Source organism: Platalea leucorodia (genome assembly GCF_965183815.1).
Source record: "Platalea leucorodia genome assembly, chromosome: 6".
NCBI lineage: Eukaryota > Metazoa > Chordata > Aves > Pelecaniformes > Threskiornithidae > Platalea > Platalea leucorodia.
The window spans coordinates 53,968,893-53,990,021 of record NC_138828.1 but is presented as its reverse complement, the minus strand read 5'-3'; positions in this window follow the sequence as shown (position 1 = coordinate 53,990,021).

The window sequence follows — 21,129 nt, the reverse complement described above, 5'->3', positions numbered from 1 at the left end:
AGTTAAAATGCAGGTAACAGTCAGGAAAAAAACACATCTGAAATTTTAAACACTGTTGCTATTGTTATCTGCAAACTGCTGTAAGACTATGATGGTCTCCCTTCAATTTTTGCTCTAAGACAATGGATCAGTCGTGAGCACTGAGAAAAAAAACAAAAAATAGTATAAATCATGGTACTTATCTGCAGAAGAATGGCAGTAGAGTCAATGAAGAAAGGTAACTCATGTTTGTTCCCCATGAAAACTTTTACTGCAGCAGTGATATTAAGGAGGGTTTATCCTGTGAAAACTACTTTCTGCATCACACACTCTTAGGGACACCCACTGTGACAATGCGGCTTTTGAGCATCTGTTGCGAATGGCTTATCTCCCGCTGGGTGCTTGCAGCTGAAGGCAGTCTGAGCATCCCAGGAGTTCACGGGATACAGTCTCCCAGGCTGCATGGGTTTAGCGACTGTTACCTACTCGTTGCTAGAAAATACTCCAAGATCCTAATCAGACATTAGCAGCAAAACAAGCTGTTGACACAGAACTAGAAGTTCTCTTCTTCTGTATTTCAAAATGTCTATTGCCCAAACGTAAGACGGCAATGAATGATGCATGCTGCTTAGCACATAAGACTGCCAAAACCTGACTCCATGTACAAGCAGTCATAAGAAGCAGTCGCTTCTGAAGAACAATGCAAAGAGCTTTAGTAAGGAGATTACCTCTCTCTCTGCCAATTGTTTAGGAGTCTGGTGGCCCTGTACAGTAGGCAGCCACCCTTGCTACTCCTAGCAAGGTCTGACCTTATGCTGTGGCAGGTTTTCAGGCTCCCTTTATCAAATTCCAAAAGGAGGGAAGGAGATTATGAAAATTAAGATTCCAAACTGTCCTAGGCCTAGATCAAAATGACAGACAGGACAGGCTGCCAAGTTTCAGAGAAGCTGGGCCATTCCTTGGAGATGACCACATTGTCTGAACTCACCGCTTCATGGAGCATACATTGAAGAGGTACCTCTTGGAGACCCCAGTGTAGATAGCTATATCACAAGAACATAACCCTTACCATTTTCCTGAATTTCAAATGTAAAAGCACTGTTTCTTCTTTAGGAGATCACATTTCCAAGAAACACATACCAATTTGTCATGTGTCTCATCTGCACCATCAAAAATGTATTTCAGACAAACATAGACTATATTACCATAAATGTCATGGTACAAAGCTGTTACCAACAGTTGTATCATTAAACTGCATCATATTGTTGAAAATAAAAAAACTATAAATAAAAACAAAGGAAAGGTATACACATTTACTTTCATCTAAAAAGGCAACAGGTAATTTTGATAGTGGTCTCAGGGAAAACAAAAGAGCTGTAGGGAAAGGAAGCAATCACATTCAGCTACATACTTGATAGTCTGAAGACCCAAAGTACACATGTCAGAACAATTTCAAATCTTGTGTTGCATCATTAGTGAAAAAGAGTAACTAGTTTCCCGTATGACTGATTTTCTTGAGTCACAAACAAATAAGCCATTTCCATTATATACAGTGTGTTAGGTAATGAGGCACCTATTGGTGAATATTGGTGCTAAAAGTGCATTCAAATAGTTCTGTGGCAAAATTTCTCTGTCTAGTGCCTATAAATGTGTAGTGACATTGGCCATATTTCCTCTGGAACTGCAGTAAAAATGGCTGAGAATATAAAACTTTTGGTGTGTGTCATAATATTATTTACCCTTTTGCCTTACTTTGATGCTAACTGGATGTCTTGTATTCAGAAGAGTTGAACACCCAATAGTCTTCCCAGGTGACTCAACTCTGAATCTATGTAGACACATTATCAATGTTGTCCATAGGAAGCAGAATGTCTTCTAGCAATGGCACATGATATGCAAACAATTGGCGCTTAGGGACATAGTTTAGTGGTAGACTTGGCAGTGAGGTTTACGGTTCAGCTCAATCTTAAAGATCTTTTCCAACCTAAATGATTATATGAGTCTATGATTCTATGAATTGTGGTTATCTACAAATAAGATATGATTAAACAAAAAGGACAACTATAAAAGTAAAGAAAAACAAGATCTGATTCTCTGTCTTTGTCTGTTTCCTTTCTTTTTTCCTCCCTCTTCCTTATCACTTTCTTTCTAACTTTCCTTGTCTTTTCCCTATTTTTCTTTGGTGACCTTTTCTTTCACCTTGCAGTTTTTCATTTCTTAGATGAAGTGATTTCTTTGCTGGGTAATGGAAGTGGTATGTCTTTTGTCAGAATCATTATATATAATTAATATAATTAAATGTAGTGACATGTCATATATATTGTTGAACTAAATAACAATTAATAGCTGGAGGAAAGCTTTGAAAACCATCTCATATGAAAAGTTTCTAGGATTATTTCTTTTAAGGGATTTTCATGAACCATCAGTTACTTTTAGTGCAAGGTTATAGAGTTAATGGTACAATTAAGCCATTTGAAGCCATGGAGTAGAATGTGAAATGTCTCTCTCAAATGTTATTATATAGAACATACATAACAGGCTGTATTGGCAGTCCTGCTGAATTTACTTTGTTCTTTCATTCAGCATTGGTAGCAAAAATATCCTTCTGCTTTCTTCATCCCATGTATGTACCTTTGCCCCAAAATGACTTGCAGTTTCTTTTTAAAGCATGGCTTCTCAGTTCTTCGAAAGCCCTTTTTTTGAAAGTTCATTTCACTAGTGCAGACATGAATGAAAATTGAGCATTTTATAATTTGTTTTTTTAGCTGACATTGAGCTCCAATAACTAGACATTCTCAGCAAAATTAAAGAATACACAGTGTCAAATTCAGAGATGCAAATATTGTGCTGTAGCATGGATTTCTTGGTACTCTGAATTGCTTGTATTGTACTGCAATGTAATGCTATTGTGCTGTATGGACTCCCTAACCCGACCTTCCCTCAGTATGTGCCTGACTCTGTGGTGTTATAATCTACATACTAAAACATCATAAGGAGGTAAAAGTTAAATTAAATAGGGTATGTATACACTTTATACCTAAGAAGAAGTTGATCAAAGAGGAGGAGTTAAAAGCCATCAACTCACAGATCAAGAGAACATTGGCAATAGAGGAAACAGGACCAATACAGACTGTTTTGACTTGGAAGACTGATAGGCAATGCCAAATGTAGAAAGGGGAGGAAATGAGACTTCAAAACTCTAGGGAAACACCTGAAGAATTGGTAGGAACAATGCCAAAACATTGCGAGTCAGCTGTCACAACAGCACTTTACAGAGATGAAATGTAAAGAAAATAAGAAGTACCCCTACAGAGGATAAAACATGGATGCCAGAAACTTCCCATCTCTTCTGCTGTGGAATAAAAAGTGGGTACATACACACTTCTATGCACGCCAAGCTTGCATTTTATCTAGGATTAAATACAAGCTTGGCGTGCATAGAAGTGCTCTAAGTAACTCTTGACTTATGCCCAAAGATCTGCCAAAACACCCTACAGTGGCAGCTACTGCTGTTTGTAGCCACATCCTTCTTGCAACACCTACATGCAGGTCAGAAAGAGACTGGTGGTAAGCTGTCCAGGAGAGAAGGCAATTAACCTGATTTTCATATCGATTTTGATGGCCAGAATGAAGCAAAGCCAATGGATTAAAAATTGCCCCCTTGATATTTCTGTTTGCATCATTTTATAATTGACTAAAGCAAGGGAAAACATTTCCCCTTCTACTCAGCAACACGGCTGTATAAATTGTGGGTGTGGTAGAGGTGAGCTTCTCAAGTTATTATTCATGACTGACTTTATCAGGGAATTCTCTCAGACTGTTAACAACTTGTCCTTCCTTAGAAATATGAAGGACAAGTACCTTGGTTGAGCATTGTCTGTGTTTCTTTTAATTGCTTGCTATGGGCATTATTTCTTGAACTTCCTTTAATATCTGTTGGCTGGGATTTCAAGGAGAACAATGATGTCCAGCATACCCTTAAGGTATAAATGAAACCTATTAGAAGCAAAGAAATGGGTCACTGTAAGTTTCTTCACTATGAGCCAAATTCCCTGCTGGTGTAAATGGGCATCTGTTCCATTTGCAGGTTGGATTAGAGGACCTTTATGGAAGGGAATCTTTAGTTTTCATAATTTTGTACTCCTTGAAAAATATTATTGATTCACAAAAACACCCCACCTCTTCTTCAAATGAAAATGTGTCTAGTTACATTTGCAACTTGATTTCATGGCTTTAGGTGCAAGATGAATGAGTAAATTACTATGCCTGGCTTAAACTATAATGTCTACATACATCTACATTTTAGGGAGCTAACTAATGTTGCTGACCAAAAGTAAGCCTACTGGCACATCAGGGATCTAAGCAGTCCGACACAGACTTTGTGGATCAGTCTGAAGAGCTGAGCTGCCTAAGCTGCACTGGCGTTATAGTTTAGCTGATTAAGTGATGATTTGGCTCTAGGCTCTGACTCCTAATGTCACAGTGGCAAGCCAATTTCCTGCCTGCTCCACACCACCATAGCTCCATTAAAATCAATGTATGAAGTTAATACACTGTAACTTAGTACTGACCTAGGCCAACATTTTTAAAAGAACTGGTTTGAGTGAAGGACATCCTAATTAATTATACATGGATATGAGCTGTTTTTACATTGTTAATGGATGCAACCCCATTTCCTTTCCATATTTCAAAATATATTACCTCTTTTTCTTCCTTAAAGGGGTCTATTTTTCACAAACAGCTGATACAACTTCTTTTCATCATTAAGGAGTAATCCATCAGCACCTATGGCGAGCTAAACAGTGGCCTAAATACAAGTATAAATCTTTGCAGTACTGGGTTTTCACACTGTGTATCATGTAAATGTGTTTAGAACTGCAGACTGCCGTTGATCTGTGGGCAGTTTCCCATCAATTTCCCTGGGAGCCTCACATGTAAATCAATCAATCTCTGCTATTATTACCACAATTATTTAACAGTATAACATGGCTGTGTGAACCAGGATTTTGAGTTCCCAAGCTTTTTGAGTTAAAATACCATGAAAATTTAGTCATGATTTGTTTTAAAAAGAAAAATCACTTTTTTATTTCAGCTGTACTCATACTCTCCTGAAACACTGAGCAAAATACATAGGAGCATGCACTGAATTGAAACAAGTGTATTCCAATATGCTAAACTGCAAGAGAAAGAGAAATAAACACTAATGAAAACTCTGAAATTCATTTCACAGGTCTGTAAAATTAATATACATACAAAATATTGGATCTAGAGTAATGGTTATTTGTTTGCTTGTTTGTTTGGGGAATTTTTGAATATAATGCAGTGTTGGATACACCCTGGAAACCAGAAGTCAGTACACAGCAGACTAGTTGTATCATTTATTACAAAACAGCTGGGCAGAGTGTTTTGAAAAGGATCTAGATCGAATGCTGATACCAAAGTTAATAAATTTTTATGTAGCAGAGTTTTTACTTCATCAAGGAAATTTTTCCTGGCCTTGCAAAATATTCTACAGTTGACTTGAACAACTAATAAATACACTCCGTCACCTGTACATTTCATTATCTGACAAACTTACCTTTGAGTCCTTGAACTCCTGTTATCTCTTGGTCTCCTTCTACATAGTTATCTCTTCTCTCTCCACTGACTAAGAGGACCTTAGGAGAATTCAACAACAGGCCCTGCATATATTTTGAAAGAAAGACATGGTAATATTTTCATTTATGTAATTAAAGTATGAGCTTATTTTCTTTTTTCATTTCCATTGTTCAGAAGAGGGTTAATCTTTCAAGTTGATAACTAAAATTTTCAACACAGATAGAGACACAATTACACAGAAGTGATAGAAAATAAAATCTAGTTTTGTTTGGAAATCTTAATCAAAAACAGAGGACTTATTTTCCAGATCTCCCTGGCTATTCTAAACCTACATCAGGGCTTAGTTTTGGTGGAATAAAAAGGAAAGGAACAAAGATGAGTGGTTATGAAAGTGCAGCAATATTGTGTAGAAGAGAGTGAGGAACAGCATTGTCATAAAACAATGCTCAAAGCAAAATCTTAGAATGCATCCTGCATAGAAAGATGCCTAAGAAGTTCAGCACAGAGTATCATAAATGGAAAAAGAATTCTATTTAAATAAATATATGCATTTCTTTCCAGAAGTACAAAGTGTGTGTGTGTCAAATACTTGGAAGAGACAGAACAATGTTATGCTATCTTTTTCTAGAATGAAAGAAAGAAAATCACAGTGCCTAGATTTATTAGAAAATATCTACTGCCTTCTGGAGTTTATAGTCTTGGTCTCTGAAGTCTTACTCAGTTATTACAGCAGACTTGCAGAGTTCCAGGGCCACCGTACGGCAAAGTCTGCACACACTTCAGCCTTTTTTTCCATAAACCTTCAGAATGTCAGATCAAAATGAACTCAGAAATTGTTGTGTAAACTTCATGGGAGGCATGGGAAGGATAATTCAGGAGAAGTGGCTACTCTCAAAGAAATGAGGCTAAGGCCAGAAATTAAAGTTACCCAAAAGAAGAGGAAGGATAAGCGTAGTAAGAAGAAAATTGCGAACTCTTCATTGACTTCATACACAAGAAGGAAGCACATAACAAATGGAAAAAAGTTGTTATTCAAACAGGTATAAAATAGCAGAAAAACATACAGACATGCAAAGGCCCAGTCTATCAGGGTAGAAAATGCCATTAAGCAAGCTGAAAGCTACTAGGATGCATTAATGACAACAGGAAAGCACTCTCTGAGTACCTAGAACCAAAAAATTCAAGTGCTATAATACTTAAAAAGGGAACGTTACTAAGAAATAAGGCTCAGAAAATTGAACTGTGTTTTGGGTTTTGGCATTAGTTTTCATTAAGAAGATATTTATGAACAAGTGGCTAACACAATAAAATAAAAGTAGTATCATAGATTATAGGAAAAAAAAAGCATATTTTAAGAATTTGGGAGACAACAAGAATATAAGGTGCAGCCAACAGAGAGATGTCAAGAACAAATCATGTCAAATCGGCCTAATTACCTCCTGTATCACAGGGAACAGGCACGGGCAATCAAAATGGTTCTGACATACTGAAAAAAAGGTTTAACACACACATACACAAAAAAAAAACAAACACAAAAAAACCCCAACACATTAAGACCATGTGCGATGAATACTCTCAGCAACTGAATTGCAGAAATGCAAACCGAAGGACAACTTGTTGGGCAGTAGCTCCTAAAAAGAAGGTCTAGGGATTATATAAACTGTTGAATGTGTTAACAATTTCAAGAAACGACAACATCATCCTGTGAGGATAGCCCAAAGGATATGTGAAATAATCCCTCTCTCTGCTCAGAACTGGAGGAGCCTTGGCAGTAGCATTCTGCCAAGTTTTGAGCTGTCACCTAAGAAAAAAATATGAATCTCTTCAGTGAAGCTCAGAAGAGACCAACGAGAGTAATCAGACACCATAACTCAAAAGAGAGCTTGCCTGGATAAAGCCTGTCTGGCTTTGAGAGAAAAGGTAGAACAATCAATGGTCTCAAAGCATGTAGTAGAAATCAAAGCAAAAATGAAATAGCATTTTCTCCTTTCCAAGACAGAAAAAGAAGTATAACGCAGCAAGATCAAGGTTAGATTTCAGCGCAGACTGCATAAAGAAAGAAAAGGACAGAAAAGCATAGAATAAATTGTCTGGAAGTCTTCATCTTTACAGGTTTCCAGCAATAGGCCAGATGAATATCTGCCAGAAAGAAAATAAGTACACCTAGAGAAGTGGACTAACAGTCCCCTTCCATTCCATTTTCCTTTGACTTTGTTTTACTGAATATCAGCCTTGGCCTCCTACACTTTGTCTAGTAATGAAACAATTTTTAAAAAAACCTGAGGTTCTACCTCTAGGTGCAGAGTACAGCTGTTAACAGAGCACATCACTCTCCAGGAACATTGCTTAACAGCAAGCTGGTTTGTTCATGTTTGCAATAATTAGAATAAGAATTTGGATTTCATTCTACTAAAATGTAGAAACTATTTATCTGCTTTCAGTGTTTATTAGGAGCATAACCAAACAGCTGAAAAACATTCATCTTTTCTTTTTGAAGTTTGGTTAAGTTTTCATCTAGTTCCTGCTGTTTGTCTTTTCCAGGTTTCCACGTTTACTACATTGTCTATCAACACTAAAAACAGCTCTTAACACAGTCATAGTATCAGGCGTCTACAGTCGAGTTTGTGTCTAGAATTGATTTTTAGTATATATACATCACTATATAACTTTTTTCAACTTTAACACTCTGACACATAGGACTTTATGGGGATAGAATGGAAAAGCTTCTAGCCAGTTTTATGCTTTTATTCCTGCTTTCAGATGGATGAGCATATATTGCCACTGACACCACCAGAAATCTATGATTGGAAATGACACTGGAAATCATGAATGACCAGAATCATCACCTTTTACCAAAGTGAAGTTTGGCTTCCTATACATCCAACCCTTTGGTGAAACTGTATTGAAATCAGCAGAGCTATTCCTTCCTAAAATTGGACTAACACTGTAGAGTCAGAATGATTCACAAAAAAAGGATTTACCACTAAACAGCAATGCCTGAAACAGCTTTAGTATTAGCAATTCTGACAATTCAGTATTCCTCAGCCAGCATTGTGTAGGATAAGGACAATCATATCTGCATGATATATTATTGCACCGTTAAGTAGATGTGAAGCATCCATCACTGGCCATTGCTAGAACAGCATATGGAAATCACTGAACCATTATTCTGTTCTGGAACAACATTTCTTACGTGCCCAAGTTCTTCAGCACCTGACCTTCAGCAAACAGATGCATACCTAACAATAAAGTCGTGAGTAAATGTTTGCAGAAGTGGCACTGAAGAAAACTGACAGTTTTGGTGACAAATTTCCACTCTTTACTAACGTATAAACATGTTTATAAACATAACAAACTGAAGCTTCAGTACAAGCTGCTATTATAAAGCCTGTCTTCCTGAGGACTTTAGAATAATTTTTTCTTATTTACACAAACCAAGAGAAATGAAAATTATATTGCTGTAATGTGTTGTAACACATTGCAGAATAATGTGTTATTGTGCAATGCTACAGAGTGATCTCAGACTCTTAATGTGAAATTGCTAGTGATATTATTGAAAAGCTTAATTTCCCATCTTAATTTCAGCTCTAGATTCATTTGATGATGCTCTGTGGTCACAACAGCTTCTAATGTGTTGCAGAAATGATCACTTTTGTGATGTCCTGTCAAAATCATAGTAGTATCATAAGATACATCATCCCTAATGGTCAGTGCCTGACGACAAGAATAGACCTTATTCATAAGATAGGATTAATGGATTTTTATTGTTTGAGGTATCAGCTGTGAGTAGCAGAAGTGAGAACAGAACATTTTCATAGTAAAACCGTTATTCCAACAAACGAAAATTTATTCCCCCAAGGAAAACTTTACAATATCATTGCCTCATTTTAAGCTATTATAATTCACTTTAAGTGAAGGAATTCATAGAATCATAGAATCATGGAATTGTTAAGGTTGGAAAAGACCCTTAAGATCATCGAGTCCAACCGTTAACCTATCACTGCCAAGTCCACCACTAAACCGTGTCCTCAACCACCACGTCTACCTGTCTTTTAAATACCTCCAGGGATGGGGACTCAACCATGTCCCTGGGCAGCCTGTTCCAATGCTTGACTACCCTTTCAGTGAAGAAGTTTTTCCTAATATCCAACCTAAACTTCCCCCGGTGCAACTTGAGGCCATTTCCTCTTGTCCTATTGCTTGTTACTTGGGAGAAGAGACTGACCCCCCACCTCGCTACAACCTCCTTTCAGGTAGTTGTAGAGAGCAATAAGGTCTCCCCTCAGCCTCCGCTTCTCCAAACTAAACAACCCCAGCTCCCTCAGCCACTCCTCATAAGACTTTCTTCTCTAGACCCTTCACCAACTTCATTGCCCTTCTTTGGACACGCTCCAGCACCTCAATGTCCTTCTTGTAGTGAGGGGCCCAAAACTGAACACAGTACTCGAGGTGCGGCCTCACCAATGCCGAGTACAGGGGCACTATCACCTCCCTGGTCCTGCTGGCCACACTATTCCTGATACAAGCCAGGATGCCACTGGCCTTCTTGGCCACCTGGGCACACTGCTGGCTCATTTTCAGGCGGCTGTCGACCAACACCCCTAGGTCCTTTCCTGCCAGGCAGCTCTCCAGTCACTCTTCCCCAAGCCTGTAGCGTTGCATGGGGTTGTTGTAACCCAAGTACAGGACCCGGCACTGAGCCTTGTTGAACCTCATACAGTTGGTCCTGGCCCATCGATCCAGCCTGTCCAGGTCCCTCTGTAGAGCCTTCCTACCCTCCAGCAGGTCAACACTTCCACCCAACTTGGTGTCATCTGCAAACTTACTGAGGGTGCACTTGATCCCCTCATCCAGATCATCAGTGAAGATATTGAACAGGACCAGCCCCAACACTGAGCCCTGGGGAACACCACTCGTGACCAGCTGTCAACTGGATTTGACTCCATTCACCACCACTCTCTGGGCTTGGCTGTCCAGCCAGTTTTTAACCCAGCTCAGAGTGCACTTGTCCATGCCGTGAGCAGCCAGCTTCTCCAGGAGAATGCTGTGGGAGACAGTGTCAAAGGCCTTACTAAAGTCCAAGTCAACAACATCCACAGCCTTCCCCTCATCCACTAAGCGGGTCACCTTGTCATAGAAGGAGACCAAGTTAGTGAAGCAGGATCTCCCTTTCATAAATCCATGATGGCTGAGCCTGATCCCCCGGTTGTCCCATGCGTGCCGCGTAATGGCACTCAAGATGATCTGCTCCATGACCTTTCCCAGCACCTTCAGTTCAGATTTCACATAGATCTATAGGGTTATTTGGTTGTCAGGGACATTTTTAGGCATTTTCCCCCTTTCAATTTTCTTAAAGTTTGAGTAGCCCACCTCAATAGAAGGTGAAGAACCTTTACAATAAGAAAAAGAGCAAATAACCAGCGCAGAAGAGGTGAAATTTTCAAAAATAGTCCCTGTTGGGTTTACTCAGCTCACAAAGATGGGTTGTCCCAAATCATCTTGGAAAATCAGGACTTCCTTGAACTTCAACAATTTCTTTTACTCATAGGCTACTCATTCACTTACAACAGAACTATTTACCCACTAACCATATTCTCCACGTACCCTGACGATTCTTGACTGATGGAAGCAGATTTTAAATTTTGCTCGCAGTTAGGTAAATCTCCTGGGATGTCCTAAATCAAGGCAAAGAAAATGTGCTCTCCACTTAGTCCATAGGTTCACTGAATGTATTTTCCTAAAGCTGAGGATTTTGCCAAACAAATGAATCTTAACTGTAAGTGCCACTACCAACCTAACTTGGCTGCAATTTGTTCCCACTTTCGGAGGGATATTCATAGCACTGGTTCTCCACATTGGTGCAAGAAAAATACAGACTGGCTAGATAGTTCAATATTTATTTAATTTTGACATGCAAAAACTGTGGGTCTGTGGCAGGTATAAACTGCACTTACAGAAAGTGAAGTTGTTCCTCTTGACTTTTCAAAGTTACTCCGGAAAAACAACTTTACTCCAGAAGTCAAAGCCAGTCTTGCTTCTTTTGCCATTAATGAATCTTAACAACTACTTAAATCTGGTGGTGAAGTACATGCAATTTCCTACCTTGCTGTTTCATGTTGTCTCTTGTATATATAGCGTTCCTGACTTTTGAAGCAGAACAAAAGATAGTTAGACAACATCACATTGAGAAACTTAGTTTTGCTTTCCATCTTTCACTCACCTCTGTCCATGGATTGCTGAAACTGCAGCTTAAAATCAGTATCAGAAAGCTTTTGTTCAATTTTCATATTTAGATTTTAGAAATGTTCTGAAATTATTAACAAATTGGTTTAAGTTTCCACGTGATCCCTGATTATTTTTCTAAGATCTTTTCCCATAGGAATTGAAGATGAACGTAATAGATGAGGTACTTTTCAAACTGATTTCCACATTCAAAGAAAGGTTCCAACGAATAAATTTCAAATAAAAATACAGTGTTACTGTTAAATCCTTGGCTTTAGCTGACATATGTGCTTATAAAAAAATGAAATCAATGGGACAAGTATCAAGACCTTACACTTTTGTTATAGAATTTGTCCTCCACTACCATTGTATGGTTTCTCACTACAGGTTATCTATCAGTCATCTGTTTCCTAGTCAGATGTAAAGTAAAATAAAATAAAATAAAAATAAAATAAAATAAAATAAAATAAAATGTAATTTTGAAGCTAGAAGAATTGCAATGCTACCTGAGGATTATTTTTTTCAGCATATTCCTCTTTTCTTACCTTCATTTTTTACCACTGCTGATCCTAAATATTTTCAAATTTGATTCATGGATTTCCACATGGGAAGGCATTTGGGCTTGTATAAAGCCTCATTAAAGTCAATAGATGTCCCTGGGCATACAAGATTCTGTCTACATCAAGCTTCTGTTTGGATTACTTTCTTGGAGCAAATACCAGTGTTTTCAACTTTGTATGCCTAAAGCAAGTCATTTATATAAAAGTGGCACAATTTCCAGAAGGACTGACAACCAAACACACCCAGAAAAGCTGATGTGAACAGCAAATAATTTTGAAAAAAGTGGGCATTATGTATCTGCACAATCACCAGTGAAAACAAAATTGGAGTACTGCATCTCATTCTGATGTCTGCACTTTAGAGGGGAGATTGACAGACTGAGAGATCACAGAACAACCCCAAATCTTAACTGAGGTACAAATGCAAGGAGAAGAGATAATTAAAGAGGCAAGTCCATTTACTTCATCAAAAGAGAAGCCTGAGACATTATTTAATTAAAAAGTATTGTAATACCTCCAAGAAAATACAATACCAACCTTTTTTAATAATAGAAAAATAGTACTTTAATTAAAAAAAAAAAACAAAACCTGCTTTAAAAGTCTGGATACTAAATCCATGAAAAGTTCTATTAAAAATAAAGGTATACAAATGTCATTAGGACAGTGATTAGTGACTCAACCCTCAAAATAAATTACTGACATAAAGAACAGTTCGCTGTTTCTTGTCAACTTCATATCAAGACTGATTGCCTTTCTTTAAAATATATTTTAGCCAAACAGAAATGTGGCAGTTTAACACAAGTGTAATTGGAAGAAACTGTGGCGTATGGTTCTATCATCAGATCAGATGAATATTTCTACCTTTTAGAGTGTACAAATCCATGAAAAATTCTCAGTAGAAAATCACAAGTGCTATATCCCCACTTTTAAAAATTTGCTCTTTAGGTAGAATAATGAGTGAGAAGATATAAATCTTATATTCATATAAACACATTTCAGAAGAAAAAAGCTGGAATCACATTTGGGATACTGAAAAATAACTAAATTTTAGTGATAATTGATGCATATAATTTGTGTCTAGGTACCTTAATAGAGCTCTTTTTGTTAATGACTTCTTTTTTTATTTGAAATATATTTTGAAGGAAAAAAGATCATTATGAAGTTTTGGTACATGAACTGAATGCCTTGAAAAGTTTTTGGGTGACAACAGTGGAGAGCAAGTTTGGCATTTATTCCTTCATTGCATGTGTAGTCACATTAAACCTCTCTGTAAATCACCTGGCCTCAGGGCTACTTGAGAGGGGCCACCTCCATCAGAGAAAGCCTCCTTCAGTATAAGAGGCAAGGTCTGTGGAGAGAGGTAATACTTTTATTAGACCAGCTTAGGCTTGGAGTGAGTTCAATCTTCCGTAGAGACTGCCAACAAGGGAGTCAATTAATGCCTGTTGTGATGATGGTTTCTGTGGAGTGGACAACCAACAGATCACCACTGTGCGCCTCTCGGGTCTCCTTCCCCTCCCGCCCTCCTTTTCCCAGTGGTAAACTTCAGGGTGATTAAATTAATGGTCATGCAGCTTAAGTGCCTTCTGTGATGCACGATGGGGCAAGGTTAAATCCCCTGTGGACTGCGGGCAATCAAATTCCCAAAATAATTCTCAGGATAGAAACAGACAGATTTTCAGCTTCTATTTGTTTAGAAACTATACAGCAGTTTCAGGATTTAATTGTAGATGCAGATATCCTGACAGATGCTTATTATTCATGCCAGGCAGACACAGTGGGTTCTGTGTTGCTAGTGAAATGGGCGCTAATATGAGCAGGAAGAAAACCAGACGTTTTTAGAAGTTTGTCAGAGTTAATAGTCAGATATTACAGTTCATATGAAATGAAACGTTTTATGATCAATCAATGTTGACATTAAAAATAGCTTGTTTGCTCTTATTTGCTACTGCATGGAGTATTTTCTTGTGTTTCTTTTAAAAGCTTTCATTTTATTGAAAGAATTGTTTTGATTTCATAAGCAACACAGAAATGAGAAGGTCCTAATTCTCAGAGGCTTGTTGATGTCATTCTGTCTAAGCATGGAAAAGCAGCTTAGCCAAACTTTTGCTAGTGTAGGTTCACTGACATCAGCAGGGCTTACACCAAGAGCTAATCCTGCCTGATGAACGTGCACAGCACATGTGAACTAGAAAACAATATCTTAGCTGAAAAAAAAATGGCTGTGAGGCCATCTTAGGTGGAATGTGCTATCTGTTCCCTTGCTATTCTGCTCCTAGGCACCACTGAGAAAGAAACTTCCCTATAAGCCCAGGAATGGAAAGTAACTATTTTGCCAGCTTATTAAAGGGCTTTCTCCCAGGTTTCTTGTACTGTACTGTGCATTCACAAACCATGAGAGAAGAAGGACTGATGAGTTTTCTGCTGTTCAGCAGAACAAGGTTGTTTCTTGTGCTTGTGCTCTTCCAGCTCTGAGGAAATATTGCCTCTAGACATGGGCACTGCATGCACCTGACAGCCATGGGCAGAGAGCAGCCAGTGCCCCATTTGCTTCATTTCACCAAAGCTTCGGAAAGCCAAGGTGGGAGGTGCTGCTAAAAGGGGGCATGAAATATGGGGGGCAATAGCTTGGTGGGTCTGCTGACTTAAGAGAAAACACTTTAGAATATCCAAGAATAATAATTTTCATGCAGAAGTGTACAGGCAGAGACATAGCTACCCTTTCCTATCTTTATCCTTGGCAAAAGAAAAGGTATGAATCCATCTCTCTCAGCTTCCTCCATGGATTTGTAATCCCCTTCATTCATTCCCCTTCACCCCAGAGAAGTCGAAAGAGGCTCATGACTTCCCCTGAATACTTAATTGACTGTTCTTGCATTACTGAGAAACGTGCAGCCAAACAGGCTGGTGAATAAATGGGCTGAAATGGATGAGATACTTTTGCATCTCTCCCAGAGATCCTGGGAGAAGAAGATGGACCAGAGAGAAAAAGAAGGAAATATTTAATAAAATTAAGTGCAGGATAGGCAGAAGTTTACCAGAGTGAAGTATGCTTTATTAAGCATAAAATTGCACCACTTCTATTAGACCTGGTTCAGAAATGCAGAGCTAAATATTTTCCACTGTGAGGGAGACTGGTGGTGTGGTATGAATCATCATTTTTCACAAAAATAGTTTACACTGGGGATCATATTCCACAAAGAATGGTGAGATAATATGTTTTCCTGGAGGCCAAGATATTTTCTAACCCACTGATGCTGCTTTAGTACATTCAGGAATTCCCATCAGCCTTTTGTCATTGCTTCACTGCTCCCATGGGACAAACTCTCTGACAGGTTGGCCCCCTCTGTATAAAAGTCATCCCTGGAAATGCTACCTTCACACTTCTCTGAATTCTCTACAGAAGGAGGAGAATAAAACTCACCTTTGCAGTTGTCTCAGGTCACATCATGTTAGGAGAAAAAAGATCAATACAGAATGCAATTCAGAATTTTGTTTTTTCCAGACATTTCCATCCTCCTTAAAAACATACAAAGAAATAACATTAGTCATAATCATAAAAAAGTTCAATGTTTTAAAAAAAACAGGTATCATAGAGCACGCTTTTTTCTATAGCAAAAGAAATCTGAATGCTTCTTTGAACTCAAAATTTAATTAAAATCTACACTATGATATTTTATTTTTCAGTTGCTTCAGATTAAACAATGTGCCCAGTATTAATGTCACATAAGTCAACAAAAGTCCTTTTCCCTTCCCTATGTCCACAGTTTTGGATATTGACACTTTGCAAACCTCTATTCAAACCAGACACAGAGCTTCTCTGACACATTGAAAAGACTTTGTTTATCCTCATCTGGGAAGAGTGTGGGTTTCTTTCTCATAGCAGTAGTTCTTGAGGTTGAGAAGAAGCATGATGTGGGTGGCTCATTGAGGCACAGAGCACTCCACTGTCCTCAGCACCTTTGTGCCATCAGTAGCAGCCACCCATCAGACATCAGCTTGTGTAGCAACAGGGCATTGATACTCTGCTCTGAGGAGAAGAGCACAGAGCGGCTTGCCAAGCTCCTTAGGAGCAGTGACACAGACAGGTGGATAACAGCCACAGGGGGGTCTTGGACAGTGCAACGACAATGAGCTGCATCATCCTAAACGAAGTCATCCTGCAGGTTTCATATTCGTAACTCACCCTTTAACTCTTCTTCAGTTCTGTAACAATGATCTGTGGCATAAACATGACCTAGTAAGTCTATTATTTAAGATTATCCATCACAGATGGCTTCTTGTTTAAAAAATGAAAAAGTTTTGCTTACTTGCCTACTGACTGCAATAATGGCAGCAAAAGCAAAGAGGAGGCAACAAAGGTAATCATAAATATCTGCAGTCCTTCCTGAATGACTCTTTTTGAAGTTGAAAACGAGCAGCGATGAAGGGAAATTCTATCATTCCTTCTGGATTTAGAAATAAGGAGTATTTTGCCTCAGTCATGACTAGAGAAGTCCAGAATATAACTGACTACTTATTACATTTATTGATATGGACATATTGAAGAGCTGATTGAATATTGAAAATACTTTCTGCCAACAGACAAAATAATTAAACCAGCAAGGACTTAAACACTTAAAAAATAGTGCCAATTCTCATAGAAGGACCAGCACTAACTAAGTTCACTAGGAAAGATAGATTTTCAATTTCCTTCTGCTAGGGATATTTTATAGATTATGTGCTTCACTGTTTCCATTAGAAATTTCTTCTCCCTATATTTAAGCCCTTCCCAACTCAGATGTTGTTTGAGAGTACAGTTCTTTCTCCCTGAGTGGACCACCAGAAGACAGAAAAATTCCATTCTGGTAAGGAATTAACTTTCTCCTTTGGGAAAAAATGGGCTCAGGAGAACCGAAATCACAAACAAGCTAATTCTACAGCAGCTTCTGCTGAGACCAGAGGAAATCACTTAGGGCTCAGACCAGTCAAGAATAAAATACTCTGTATGTCACTAAGCTTGAACATACTGAAGGTACCCACAGTAACATGGGCCAGATTTGGAGAGGGGATCTTTTTAAAGGGATAAAACCAGAACCCTTAATTAAACAATTCAGAAGAAGTCATCAAGGAGATCATTAGGGCAATTTCTTAATTAAGTGGTCCTGGTCCAGAGAATTGGGAATATATTATCTCTCTGAGGACACTAAGGATTCAAGATAAAGAAGTTATTATAAAAATCACACAAAAAAATCAGAGGTACTATAACAGTCCCAAGAAACTTTGTTCTAAAACCACATTCACAAGTAAGTAAGCTAAAATAATTGCCTTCATTTATTCCTTATTGATAAGCTGCAGCTGGTAAAAAAAAAAAGGCTTTTTAATAGATGTAGGATATAAAGCAGCATGATTATTTATAATTTTAGTAGAATTATATTTTCCATTCACAACCAGAACAGAAAAACTAAGAGTTAACATTTGGCTTGGTTTTTAGTTCAGCATTATTTTTCTATATACATATAAACACATCTGTACAGTTAAAAGTCCTTTTAGAACAACTATTAGCAATTAAAAAAACAATGAAGTTTGCTCAATTTTAAGAACATCAATCAGTTCTTCTTTGGAAATTCAATTCATATTAACCACGTGTATTTTACTGACTGAAATGAGCTATTTCTATAGATCCCAGATTCGGGATAGTTTGTCAAAAATAGCTTTAAGATGTACCTAAATGAACAGCCAAAAAACTGTGTACTGTGAAAAAGATAAAAACCAGACTTTCATTTTTTCTATTATTTCTCAGAAGTAAGTAGCATTCAGAGGAATTCCTAGAATTTGCTGGTGGTGCAGTCCCGCCGGCCCTTTGGTCTGCCAGAAGGACTCCTGGGAAAGGACCTATCAAAACTTTTCCGTGGGCCAACATGACTCCTGCAAACCTTCCAGCTGGATTAACGACCTTGGTCATAGCATGCCAGTGGCTGAGGTCAGCTCTACGCTTACAGGCATCACTGCCCAGCCAAAACAGACAGATGGTCATGGGGGGTCAGGTAGGGCAGATGAATTTCACTGTCAATGACACACACTGTCAATGCAAAATAAGAAATGTATCTTTTCTAACAGAGAAAGTAAATCAAGAAAAAGTCAGATATCGCCTCCTGAAAACTGCCACGCAGTACATGTCAGGCTCCTGTTTTACTCTTCAGTTTTCTGAAATTAGGAAAATATTATCCTATTTACTGGAAATCAATTGCATGGTGGAAGGAATGCTTTCCCAGACAGGGCAAAAAACTTGACTGAGTCAGAATGTTTATCCAGATATGTAATTGTGTATGACAGCTCCTCCTCACAATTTGTCATCTTTTAAATTCCCAAACTTATACAAGAAAGAACATGTGCCTTAAGGCTTTCAAACTCAACATCTTCATAAATACTAATGTAATCTAAGGTTAACTAATGATGAAGAGCCTGAGTGGCTTATCTCTCTTAGCTTGTAATGTCAGAGAGAGAAGCCACCTCCCTCTGGCAGAAAGGTAACACAGAGAAGCGCATAGATGAACAATAGTCATACCGTAGCTAACATACCAAAACATGTTACATCAAAGTCCTGTGACAACTTAAAACGTATTAAATTAGTTATATTTTCAGAAAACAAATGCTTCATACTTTCTAGAAGACCTAAAAATTCACTAGGTGTCTTTGAAAATCTTAGTAATTTTGTATATTCCAGACTTCTGCGTAACAATTTGTAATATGCAGAGTATTCATCTCTACAGAACTACAGTAATCTCCTGCAGCTTGTCTTCCAATAACATTAGAGAGAGAGATAAGGTATTAACTACCTGCTCCTTCTCCTCTTTCCTCTGGCAAATACAAATTTTTCCACCAGTAAGTAAGCCTTCTCCAACACTTTTATAAACACAAACATCTTTTTTCCTTTCACATATAAACAAGAAAATAAAAAAAATCATTACTTTACTACAGTTTTCTCTCGTTCTCGCCTGGAGAGAGAATTTTGACAAAGTCTTAGTTATTGACAGCTCAGCATCTACAATACCAGCTTAGACAGAGAAATGTAGAAAAAATGCTTGTTTTTTCTGTTAAGTCAGAATCTGCATTTCTTGCTGTTATGCATTTTTTCAATAAGACATGCTTCACGGAGCAGTTCCTTCCTGCCATAAAGTCGCTTTCTCTCTTAAGAAGGCACCTTGATTATTTTTTAACTTCTGGATCATTTTCACTTTTGCAAATGCTGTTTTAATTACAAATAATTTAAAGAGTAGATGAATATTATCACCCTTGTTTTGCAAATAGAAAACTGTTACACCAAAATATTGCAGAGCTAATCAAAGGTCTTGCACCACAGCTGAGAAACCCCATATCCTCATTTCCAGAGCACTGTTTGAACATCTCTCCCTCACCCCACTGCCTCTGTTTCAGGAGCAGCTTAAATCAGGGATTGCACTTATATATCAGTTGATATGAAAGCATGATTATGTATTAAACATTTTGATAAAGGCAAAATACTCTCCTCCCTCAAAAATATGAAGTGTAGATAAAAAAAGGAAGGAGATTTATCAGACATTCTGAAACTCCTATTCCACATAGCCCAGAATCCTGACTGCAGTCAACGGCCAAAGGTTCCCTTCTCTGCATCCCATCTCAGGCTCCCAACACGCTCCCTACCCGTACATGATGAGAGGAAGCATGCCATAAGTTTCAACGACATACATCTCACATTTGAACTTGATAGTGAATCCATATCAGAATTCTCTGTTGCATAGGTTGTTACCACTCTTTAATATTAATCTTTCATGAGAAAAGCAGTGCATCATACAATTTTAAACAAAATGTTTAATAATTTAAAATGTTTCCTTTTAAAAATAGAGAAGTAATTGTATGAAGCTTTTTAACAAAAGTTCAATATTTGAACAGTCCTTGGTCATTTTTGTTTTGACTATATACAAGATGGCTTCTAATCATGGTCTTTAGAGGATGTGATAGATCCTGGCATCCGGTATTTAATACAAATTGAATATGTTCCTTCTAGAGAAACTACTCCTATCTAAAAAATATGCTATATTATGTCAATGCTCAAATGATAAGCCATATAGTAGTCTTAAAATAAAATGACACATGGGTTTACTTTCCTAGATCCTGCAGTAATTCAATTGCATTTAAATATTCCATTTCAAAATTTAATCCTCAAATGCTAATTAAATAATACAACCAGTTACAAGATAGATCAAATTTGAAAGGTTTCAACTGAGATTACCATCATCTCCACTGCGACAGCTGACTTAGGGGGGAATTTCTGATTACAAGTAAAGCATTTCAGTGACTCCTGAGTGTGCCTAATCTGTTTGTAAAAAAAAAAAAAACGCAACAAAACAAGCCCCCTCCTAGCAGAAGTGAAGCATATAAAAATTTAATCCATTTATGAGTAGAAATTCAATAGAAAATGAGATTGACAGTATTAAAAATACTCAAAAAATATTGCAAAACATAAACTTTAGCTTGTTGGGAATAAACAGATCTTTTTGAAAGACCTGAAGGCTCCTTTGAGGAAAATATTCACTGACATCTGACTTCAGTATCAAATGTCAGTTGAAGTATTACAGATTCATAGGTTAATAGGCAATTTTTAGGTTAGTCAGCAGGAGAGGTTTGCACTAAACAGAATTTCTCTCTTCATTTTTTATGAGAATGGGGTAAGAGAAGAAAGTTACTACTAATGGCATTTGCAAGGCAACAAATAAAGCAGCAGGACTGAAAGTTTTGGTGAGTGTTGCAA